The following is a 12027-nucleotide window of genomic DNA, read 5'->3' as shown; positions in this document are numbered from 1 at the left end:
AAACACCCTTTTCACAAACAATTAAAAACAAAAGCAATTTTTTTTTTCAGTTCTTTCTCTCTTCGGCATGAGTAATTTTAATAACAAGTCCAGGGAAAACATCATCTGGTTCATGAATAAAGGGTTGTGCTCAACTATATTCTTTATAAGGGCGCTGCACTATTTAAGAAAAATACACACGTTTTTGAGCTATGAGTTTTATGAACGTTATTAAAAGAATAAAGCAAGAAAACACAAAATGAAACAATGAATAGTTAAAAAAAAAAAAAAAAAAAAAATGAAACAATGAATCAAAAGAAGAGCTCTTTTAGGCTGGGAGACCCACCACACTACTTTTGAAGCTGTCATGACTTAAGAGCAATAATCTTTCAACCACACTATAAGGGAGACCCACCCACCACACTCCAATCAGTGATAAGTGCGGCAACCCTTATATAGTTGAGCACAACCCTCGTATTCATGACCCAGATGATGTTTTCTCTAAACGTCTTGTTAAAATTACTCACGCCGGAGAGAGAAAGAGCTGAAAAAAAAAAGTTTTATTTTGATGGGATGAAAAAAAAAACTTTTGTTTTTAATTTTTGTGAAAATGGTATTTTAGTCTTTAAACAGAGTGTCACTTAAGCAAAAATCATGTGCAAATCATGTGCAAGTCATGTGCTATTAATTTCTGTCTAACTTAACAGTAAAACTAACATTGGGGTGCAAAATGTAACAAAGGTCATAGTTTAGGGTGCAAAGTATGCATTCAAATAGTTTAGGGTGCAAAGTGTAATCTAGTGTATAGTTTAAGGTGGTAAAGTGTAATTTCCCCCATATTTTGATATTCTTTCAAAGGAGCAACTCAAGACTAAAGACCTATCAGATCAACATCTATTCACAATACCTCATAAACAAGGTCTGCAGATGTGATGAAATAGAAGACAATAGGGAAAAAAGAGTCTAGATGGAAGTAAGGAGGAGGCAAAAGAAAGGAAGGTAACTCACATTGTTCCAACAATTCTGGTGCTTATGTGGGTGTTCTCCTCTTCGTTGAGCTTGGTCAAACCAAAGTCAGAGATCTTAGGGTTAAGGTCCCTATCAAGCAACACATTAGTAGTTTTGATGTCTCTATAAACAACTTTCTAAGTTGATTCCTCATGCAAGAAAGCCAGACCTCTTGCTATGCCAATACATATTTTCTACCTTGCAAGCCAGTCCAATTTTAACCGACCATCCGCAAGGCCTAGGATTGATGTTCAGAACACAATCAATGAAATTCATCGTTAGTGTTTGTTCTCATTCTTTTGCTATCAATATAAAATGCATGGTCAGGTATAAAACATTAGCTTACCAAATTGTTTTCCATGTACTCATATATCAACAATAAATGTTTTCCTTCAATACAACATCCATACAATCTAACAAGATTTGGATGTAAACCAGATACCATGCCCATTTCATTCACAAATTCGCGGCTTCCTTGCTTTGATTTTGGAAAGAGTTGCTTAACTGCAATTACAGTACCATCAAGTAGTATACCCTGCTTAACATTTTCAAGTTTGTATTTCATCATGAATCTCTTCAAACGTCAAAGACCAATAAGGAGAATAAAAAGAAAAGGAAGGGGAAAAAATATTCATGTACCTTATAAACTGATCCAAAACCACCTTCCCCAATCTTGTTTGCAGCACTGAAGTTATTAGTGGCAGCTTTTATTTTTCTATATGTGAAAAAACTAGTTTGCAGATCTAATCCTCATATCTCGGTTAGAAAATCAGGCTAAGATGTCAGACTACATCTTACAGTGTAACATGACCAATATTTAACCAAATATTTGCATGCCTCTTGAATAGTTAGATGAATCTTAAAGGACAAGAAAATTAAATGCCTTTAGATGGCAATATATTGTAGTAAATCACACAGAATTTGTAAAGGGGAAAATTTATGAAACAATACTGAAAACCACAAGTTTTTTAGATTGCCTTTTGCTACTTTTTCAATCACAAGTAGTTTATTCTAGAGTTTTTTTTTTTTTTTTTTTGGGGGGGGGGGTGGTGGGGGGGGGAGTCAAATATTTCGTTAGTTTATCATAGAATGAGATGTGCTTAAGACTTGACAAAAGTTCATTTTAAAACTAAAATAAGAATTTTAAACCGACAAACCAAATTTCATACGACTTTCAAAATATGTAGAAGATGAATTCATTCAAAATTTATAATCTTTTCTCTATCAGAAACATGATTTATGCAAATCTTTAGACATTGCTTATCTATAGTGAGCTTAAACCAACAATGCATTTTTTATTTTTTATGCTGATTTTAGAAAAAGAAGCAATGGTATTAGTTTTTTTTTTGCATGATTCCATTTGCTCGAAAGTTGGAACGAAATGGCCCTAATCAACATGCATTATCCCATGCAAAGTTCATATCCTCTGCAGTCCTGAAATCATGAAATTGCTTTTCAAGTTGTACTTTGGAATGCGTCTATAAGAAGATAAAACTTTTTTTTTTCTGTACATTGTTCCAACTTCCTGCCATAGTTGGAGAAAACGATTGGTGTCCTCTCTAATTTCAACATCAAGATTTGCACAGATTACCATTTTCCCTTGATGACCTCCCTCCCAAACAGCCTTTCCACCAAAGAATGCCCAAAATCATAAAAATGAGGAGTAGCACCACAACTACAGCTCCAACCAGTACCACAATAGATATCTTCTTCTTGCCATCATGAGGAGGACTGAAATCTACAGGCATGACAAATAGCTAAGAATAGCAATTATAAGATTGCATTCTGAAATATGTTAATTATTTAGCACCACATAGGAAATCCAAAGAATGATAGCAAAAGATCTTCAAAGACAAGTTCGCAGGGCAAGGTTATAAAATGAAAATGATAATAAAGTTTTGGTTGTCTTCCATCTAAATGCACTTTTAACATGGTTTTGAGTCTTTTTCTAAATGCAGACAAATATGGGATTCTACGTCCACTAAATCGCAATGCTTCTATAGTTCATCAATCTAATAATCTGAGTGCGGACAGTCGCAAGATTCTCATTCTCTAATACAGTTACCTGGTTCCACAGAGATGGCTGATATGAGGGGACCATATGTTCCTCTCTTTGGGGCAGTTGTTGTCCCTTTCCCAGCTCAATAAAAGCGAATCATCAAAATATTATCTATAACATTTGCTTAATGTTCCTTAACAACAGCCTTATGAACCCCTCTTGCAGAACTTTCAATATCAAAATCTTTCCACACCAGTTTTTCCTACAGAAAATTAATTCAATTAACTCCTCTACTAAAACATACAGAGAAATAAATTTGATAAATACCTGGACATAAATATCAAATATCTGCCTTCCAAGACTGTAAAAAGATCTATTGTCTCTGATTATTATCTCTGCAAAGTGAAGTTTCACTTTATAGGTTCCCTTTGCTAAGCAGCGGGCATAATATGTGAATGAAAGAGGAGATAGGCGTGCACTTGTGTATAGTTCGGACTCATTCATTGTGAGTATGGATACATTATCTGCAATGTAGTCGTATCGGCTAGTTTCTACATCCCAAAAAAGTCCAATGCTACTGAATCCCCAGTTCTCCTTCTCATGAAAAAACTTCGCTGAACCACCTGGGTCGTTATCTGCTTCATACATTATGTTTCCAATGGTGGTAGCGTTCCCACCGCAATTTATATGCATTGAATACCGATCTACATAAAGCAGCACCATATTATTGACAATAAAGTACATAACAGAACAACAGTGAAATTTCCATTGTATTGTTAATAATATATGTAGTTGTCTTCTACAAGATGAAATATTTATGTTGTGATTGGAGCTAAGCTAGCAAAGTTCATTCGCATGAGTAAGAAAATAAAATATCCATACAAGATAACAATATTTGACATGATTCGGCCAATTCCAACCCTACATCCATAGGCAACGCCAACAAAATCCAATATCAATGATATAGATTACAAACATTGTCAATCAAACTTCAAAAGATAAACACAAACTCATTTGCTCACACAAAAAACCCTCACAAAGCTAAACATAAACTCATGTTCTTCTAGGAGTGTTCTCATCTCTGCCAAGAGTCTTGAAGCTCAACTAGCACCATCTTGTGTTTCCCAAGGAGATGACTATGGTTCAAATCCCTCCACCCCCATTATAATTATCAAATTTATATATGAAAAAAAAAAAAAAAAAAAAAAATTCTCCTCTCTCCGTGTGAGAGGATCCTTAATAAGCAAAAGCCATCAAACCCTTTGAAACAATGCTTATTTAAAAGGTTCCAATTCAATTCCTTGATAGATAAGGAATACTCAATTACTTTTTGAATAAGGAATACTTTTTCCTTTCATGCCAAGGAAACTTCTTATTGAGATGCATTCAACCCAAGATGAAGCAGCAACAGTCATGTCTACACGATAGACCATTTCTGTCATAGAAATAAATCAGTTTTAGTTTTGTTTAAGTGTTAGACACGTGTAGCCTATCTATTGGTCTTTCTATGAGATTGTGATGTTAGTTATTTTCTGTTTTTACTGTTAGGTAGCCGTTAGAGTTTGGTTAGTTAGTTTAGTTAGTTATGTTGGTTCGGTTGGTGAGGGGGAAAAGTCCCTTTAAATTTGAGAACATGTGGCTAAAAGTGGAGGGTTTTGTGGATCGAGCTAGGGGCTGGTGGAACAGTTATCATTTTGTGGGATCCCCTAGTTACGTTCTCGCCTGTAAATTCAAGGCTCTTAAAAAAGACTTGAAGCATTGGAATAAAAATATTTTTGGGGATGTGCATTTTAGAAAAAAATGTTTGTTGTCTGAGCTGTTGAATCTGGATTTGAGAGAAGGAATGCAAGTGCTGACTATGGTAGATAAAGCAAGAAAAAGTGAGATTAAGGCGGAGATCGAATCTTTAGCTTCTTTGGAGGAGATTTCTTGGAGGCAAAAATCAAGGGCTTTGTTCTTAAAGGAGGGGGACAATAACACTAGGTTTTTCCACAGGCTTGCTAATTCACATAGACGAGCCAATACCATAAGGGGTGTGGAGGTTGATGGCATTATGTATGAAGATGAATCAGATATTCAGGATCAGGTGGTGGGGTTTTATAAAAGTCTTTATCAGGAACCTGAGGATTGGAGACCCACTGTTGATGGGTTAGATTTTGCTAGCTTGGATGAGTTTGATAGGCTTTCTCTTGAAAGGGAGTTTGATAGGGAGGAGATCATTGCTGCTCTTCAGGAGGCCGAGGGTGATAAGGCTCCTGGTCCTGATGGCTTTACCATAGCTTTCTTCCAAAAGTGTTGGGGTGTGATAGAAGAGGATGTTATGGCTTTTTTTGCAGACTTTCATAGCCAATGCATCCTTGAAAAATCTTTGAATGCTACTTTTCTTTGTTTGATACCTAAGAAGTTTAAAGTTGTCAATATTAAAGATTTTCGGCCCATTAGCCTTGTGGGAAGTTTGTACAAACTTCTGTCTAAAGTTTTGGCTTCTAGGCTTCGAAGAGTTTTGGACAAACTTATTTCCAACTCCCAGAATGCATTTGTAGGGAGAAGACAGATTCTGGATTTTGTTCTTATAGCAAATGAATGTTTGGATAGTAGATTGAAGAGTGGTGTTCCAGGTGTGATCATTAAGTTGGATATAGAGAAGGCTTATGATCATGTAAATTGAAATGCTTTGTTTTACTTAATGGAGAGGATGGGTTTTGGGGAGAAATGGGGGAGGTGGATGAAGGCTTGTATCACTTCAGTTCGTTTCTCAGTGCTTATTAATGGGTCCCCGGCTGGCTTTTTTGGTAGCTCTCGTGGTCTTCGTCAAGGAGATCCTTTATCTCCTCTTTTGTTCTTGTTGGTGATGGAAGTGTTGAGCAGGTTATTGAGGAGGACAGAAGAGGGTGACTTTCTTAGGGGGTTTCAGGCAAGCCCCAATGCAAGAGGAGGTTTGCATATCTCTCATCTATTGTTTGCTGATGATACTATTATTTTCTGTGACGCGTCAAGGGAACAATTATTATATATAAGGATGGTGTTGATCTTTTTTGAAGCTATTACAAGCTTAAAAGTAAATGTTGGCAAGAGTGAAGTTGTGCCAGTTGGTGAGGTTGGGAATTTGGGTGCTTTGGCTCGCATTCTATGTTGTAAGGTTGGGCGTCTGCCTATGTCTTATTTGGGAATGCCTCTTGGGGCTCATTTTAAGGATGCTTCGATCTGGAATCCTATTTTAGAGAGGGTGGAGAAAAAGCTTGCTGGTTGGAAGATGTTGTATTTGTCAAAAGGAGGTAGGCTTACTTTATTGAAAAGTACTTTGTCGAGTCTCCCAACTTATTATCTATCGCTGTTTACAATTCCGCAACACATAGCAAATAGATTGGAGAGGATTTAGAGGAATTTCCTGTGGGGGAGTTCTGATGATGTTTTCAGATATCCGCTTGTTGCTTGGGATAAGGTTGTTTGGCCGGTGGAGATAGGGGGTTTGGGGATTCGGAAGATTGGGCTTTTCAATCAAGCTCTACTTGGGAAATGGCTTTGGCGATTTGGGAAGGAAGTTACTCATTTTTGGCGTCAGGTAATAGCCACCAAATATGGAGAGGATAGTGGAGGTTGGTGCACTAGACTTGTGAGAGGGACTCATGGTTGTGGGTTATGGAAGAATATCAGGAAAGGTGCAGGCAATTTTTTTAGTCATGTGGTGTATGAAGCAGGAGAGGGCAATCGTATTCGGTTTTGGCACGACCCTTGGAGCGGTCCTACTCCTTTGAAGGAATTATACCCGAAATTGTTTGCATGTGCTGTGGTTAAGGAAGCTCTGATTTCTGACATGTTAATCTTTGCACCAGACGGGGGAGGTAGGAGTTGGAACTTCCGTTTCCGTCGTAATTTTAATGAAGGGGAGTTGAGGAGGTTTTATTCTTTCTATGGGCATGTTTCTGCCAGGATTCCTAGTGGGGAGGGGGAGGACATTTTGATCTGGCAATTGAATCGTAATGGTGTTTTTGATGTGCGATCCTTTTATATTGCTTTATTGAAAGCCCCTTCTGTTTCTTTCCCTTGGCAGAGCATTTGGTGTGTAAAGGTACCTAAAAGGGTCTCTTTCTTTTTATGGACTGCTGCTAGGGGTGGGATTCTTACTATTGATAATCTAGTTAAGAAGACCTTGCCCCTTGTCAACTGGTGTTGTTTATGTAGGTGTGATGAGGAGACTGTGGATCACCTTTTGATCCATTGTAAGTTTGCATATGCTTTGTGGAGTGAGGTCCTTAGTATGTTTGGGGTTCAGTGGGTGATGCCGGACACTATTGTTTCTCTTCTTTTTGCTTGGAGGAATTGGTTGGGAACTTACTCTTCAAAGGTTTGGAATTTGGTACCAGCTTGCCTTATGCGGTTAGTATGGAAGGAACACAATACCCGAACTTTTGAGGACGTTGAGAGTTCTATAGATAAGTTGAAGACCTTGCTTGTTAGGACTTTGTTTGAGTGGTCTCGTATTTGGAGGCTTACGCATTGTAGTGCCTTGTCTGATTTCCGTAACTCTATTAGTCTTTCCTTATGATTTGACTGTATCTGTTTCAAGGGCAGTGTGTTTATAATCGTAAACACATTGTTCTTTTTCATCAATAAAACTCTTATTATCTATCAAAAAAAAAAAAAAAAATCAATGACAATTTAAAAATGACAAATCAAACTTTATTTAAAAAATTAAGAAAAAGAAAACAAAGAAACACTCACAGATTCTCCAAGTAAACCAACTTTCAAGCTCAAGGGGAACCATTCCAGAAAACAGATTGTTCTCTATGCCTCTAAGTATATAATATATTCTTAAATATTAAAGCCGGTTACACCAAGTGGAAGTATGACATAATTTACTGTCTATATGACAAGTAATGATAGAAATACTACAAATTTTACTACATAGAGCTTACAAATTAATGTGTCACCAATTACCAAAAACCAATTCAAACATTCATTCATTAGTGGTTGAAGTCCACTAATCAACTTTCATTGTCATATTACTTTGTAAGCTTTATGCTGTTAAACTGGTAGTAGCTCTAGCATTTTCCCCTATATTATTGGTGAGAAAGAAAGAGACAATAAGAGCATACAGAAATATAAGTGTGGTAATGTTTCCCAAGAAGCTTGGAAGTGGTCTTGATAAGTTGTTCATAGAGAGAGACTTGTAGCAAATTCAATTAATTAAACTAGATGATGTCCCGCGCGATGCGCGGATAATTTATAATTTTATTTTGAAATAATTTCTAACTAATTTTTATGATCCATAAAAAAAATAAAAATAAAAATAATCTTGTGGTATAATATTTACATAATTAGCATCAATTGTATTATATATTAAAAAAGCGTTGCGTGAGTGAATTCACAATAATTTAAATATTTCGGTTAAGTTGCCTGCACAATTATTATTTTCACATCCTTTGAAAGAGAGCGAGCATAAAATTGGTTTGGTATGTGAGTATTAACCTAACTCCTATCTAGTAATGAATGGTTTGAGAAATAGATATCAAAACTATATATTTCATCAACATGGGGCAAAAAATCCCTTAAATTGCCAAGTCATTATGAAGTACATTCCTCCAAGTAATTCTTGAATCTTTTCAGCTAATTACAACAAAGACACACCAAATTATGCCCAACACATAATTTCCCTATCATTGTATCACCATGGAATAGAGTCAAGAAGGAAGATAATTTTCTTTTAACCACAACCATCTTTATAAAGAAAATGAAAGGGGTGATATCTCACCATTGTTCAACTTATAAATAGAAGTGTAAGGATTCATTTATAATGAGTTTTCAGCACCCTTGAAGCTTCTAATATACATTATCTATGGCCAAATGCACTAAGAAATACATCCTTTGGCACCGAGACCAAGTCTTCTACTTGGAACTCTCATTATGTATTTCTCAAGAATTTACTGAATACATACCAAGACCTAATACCCTGAATATGTCCTACACATAAGGGACATTTTTGCCACCATGAATTTTCAATCCAAGTGCTGCAAATATGTCATTAGTTATTGAAAAATTGCTTTTGTAGTAATCAAACACCGTAGTTAAGGCCTAAAATAAAATTTTAAAAAGGAGACTCTGAATTTCATCCATAGATCAACTTTATTAAAATCATGATCCAAGTTGGAGAACTAATAAATTCGAAAAGAATTTCATATAGTCAAGAGAAGTAGCGTTAGTGACAAAATTTGGTAGTAATTTTTTCAAACATATTCAAAGAACGTCATATGCTAAGTTGCAATTTCTAATTTGAACTGATTCAAAGTCTAGAACTAAAATAATTATTAAAATAAAAAATTAAAGAATCAATAGTTGCACTAATTTTTTAGGCTGCTTGACTAAACTTAAGAGGATAAAAAACATGAACATAGTAACCTTCAGTGGATAGGCATGCCAACCCTCCCATCTTGAGCAACAGTTGATGCACAACTGAGATAGGTGCAACTACAAACAATACAATTATTGGAAATTTGTTAAGTCTTTGGGGACCATGATCCAACCAAAATTTTTATAAAAAGAAAAGGTTCAAAGATTGGAAGGATAAGAACTAATATTAACAATTTTCAAGTTTATAGAATCTTTATAGAGCGTAAGTATTAACAACCAAATTGATAATATGCATCCGGCAAGCTGTAATATACCTAGAACAGATCCATCAAATATATATATACACATACCTAGAACAGAAAATTACTAAAATTTCTAAGGCAACCATAAAACACATGAAAATTTTGAGTAAGGAAGATATGGAGTGGAGTATATACATCATGAATAGCAAAGTTAATTTTGGACTTTGCAAATGTTAAGCCCTGGATGGGAATGTTACTTGTATCTAGTATCTACACACAAAATCTCGTGGCTTCTTCAACATCCAGAAAAAGTCGTGAACACATATACCTCTGCACATGTTGTATTGCACACACACTACCTTAAGAGTCATAAATTTCTAGTTATGTCCCTACACTTATTTTACATGACTAATGTTACCTGGACCCAAGATCACTGCCAATTACTTGGAGCCTTGGACAACTACCCGCACCAGTAGAAACTCAACTTAAGCCTTTACATTCTTCTTGATACTTTCAAGTATTTGTTCCTCAGTTTTTATATTTCAAGTATTTGGCTTCAATCCTAAATCTATGGGATCCATTTCTATTTACATAAATTTGGATATTGATGGATATGGATTAACAAATTAACAAATAGTTTTTAAAGAATTTAACTACACCATGCAAAAAGAAAAATTATAAAATAAAAAACTCAAAAGTAGGTTATTTTTTTCCCTTGACAGTTCGACTGTTTGGCTTGAGTTTGATCTTTTGGGTCGGTCCTCAATTGCTGGAATCATCATTCAGAATGTTAAAAGACCACATAGAAACTCAAAGTTCAAATTCCATTTAGTCTTGGCAAAAAAAATTCCTGAAAAAATCTTTGAAGTGCTACTTTCTATGGAAACAAAAGGGACATTTTATTTTTAAGAGAAACAGAGTTAGAGAGATTTACGGACCTGGCGAAATCGAATCAATCGATGCCAAGCATAGAGAACATCTCGGTCATGTATTTGAGGCACTTCGAAGTCATTGTTTTAAAATTGAGATTGAAACGGAAAAGTGAAAGGTCGAACTCAGAATAGGTAGAGGTAGAAAGTGACGAGTTGGTGTAATTAAGGAGAACGTTTGGGATTTGTAAGGGGCATGAAGAGGAGAGGGTTGTGTTATAACTTATAAGAGAGAACTTCAAAGCCACTATATGTTCATTGTACCTGGCGTTAATTTTAATTATTATTACTTAGTAGAGTTTGGCTGGGGTTGAAAATGGGCTTGGGCTTGCTATGAACTCTGATTTTGGGTAAAACCTTTTGTTAATTTTAAATGTCAGCCTCTGTTTTTATAAAACTATTTTATTAGGGCGTTATATGACAGAACCTCGTGAACTTCCGCATAAGGTCTCTACTTTTATATATATATACATATATTTTTTTTGATAAGAATGAGCATTTAATGGCTAACCTTAGACCATTAACAATTTTTTGGCCTTTTTAATTCAATTCAATTAACATGAACTGAGGAGTGACTTACAGAAATTCCAACTGTGTAGAAGCCCATTCGTGGGGTATATTACCACTGAGGTAGTTAAGAGTGAGATGACTACAATCAAGAGGAAATTGTGCAATCAGGTGGTTAAATCAATTTTTGGAAGTGCTAATTAGTAAAACAAATAATCGTTACTCTTCTTACAAGGACTTCAGGTATGGAGCTCATGGAAGCACACCTTCAAGTTCCTGCCCTTGAAGAAACCTGTGTGACAAGGATATATATATATATATATACCGTTGAATATTTACATTTAATATATTTTTTTCCTGAATGAAAAAGCCCTTGATGCAAGCAAACAGATGGACTACTACTTTTTTGAATATTCACCAAATGTGGTTACTAATGCGCTCCACACGACTCAAACCGAAGCGCTAAAGCGAGGGGATGAAACGATGAAGTGCTTGACCACTAAACTCCTGCCCGGGGTCTCATGTAGTCTAAATTGTTTTTTTTTTTTTTTTTTTTTTGAGGAAACAATAATACTTATTAAAAAACACAAACACGAAAGTAATATATAAAGTTTTTTAAACGGGCTTATAATACATTACATAACTAGAGTACTACTACAAAATGATTTAACCTTTGTTGCCTAACCTTTGTTGATATATATAAATATATATATATATATACACTAATAAATTTTTGGGGGAAGATTCTTGATGGTCTAATTCACTCAAATTTCTATTTAGATGTAAGATAGGTGGCGTTTAAAAATCAAATAAATGTCATGTGTTTTACATCCAACTAAAAATTTGAGGAAATTTGAAGATTTAATTTTAAAATAAAATATCTATGTATTATATAAATTCTATTCAGCCAACAAGCTATACAAGAAGACCGGCCCAATATATACACACTATGCAATTTGTTCTTCCAGTTGATTAGCGAATTAAAGTTTTACGTACAATCCAACGACGTGGCATA

At 35.3% G+C, this 12027-nt stretch overlaps 1 long non-coding RNA gene across 1 annotated transcript in view; it reads left to right on the top strand.

Moving 5' to 3' along the window:
• Positions 1 to 851: 851 nt before the first annotated feature.
• Positions 852 to 12027, top strand: part of LOC126728966 (uncharacterized) — a 38062-nt gene continuing 26886 nt past the window's right edge. Inside the window, exon 1 of the long non-coding RNA XR_007656439.1 lies at positions 852 to 1073. This is a non-coding gene — a long non-coding RNA (uncharacterized LOC126728966). The remainder of the gene's footprint in view (positions 1074 to 12027) is intronic.

This window comes from Quercus robur, chromosome 5, assembly GCF_932294415.1.
Source record: "Quercus robur chromosome 5, dhQueRobu3.1, whole genome shotgun sequence".
Lineage (NCBI taxonomy): Eukaryota > Viridiplantae > Streptophyta > Magnoliopsida > Fagales > Fagaceae > Quercus > Quercus robur.
This window is presented reverse-complemented; position numbering and strand designations above follow the sequence as displayed.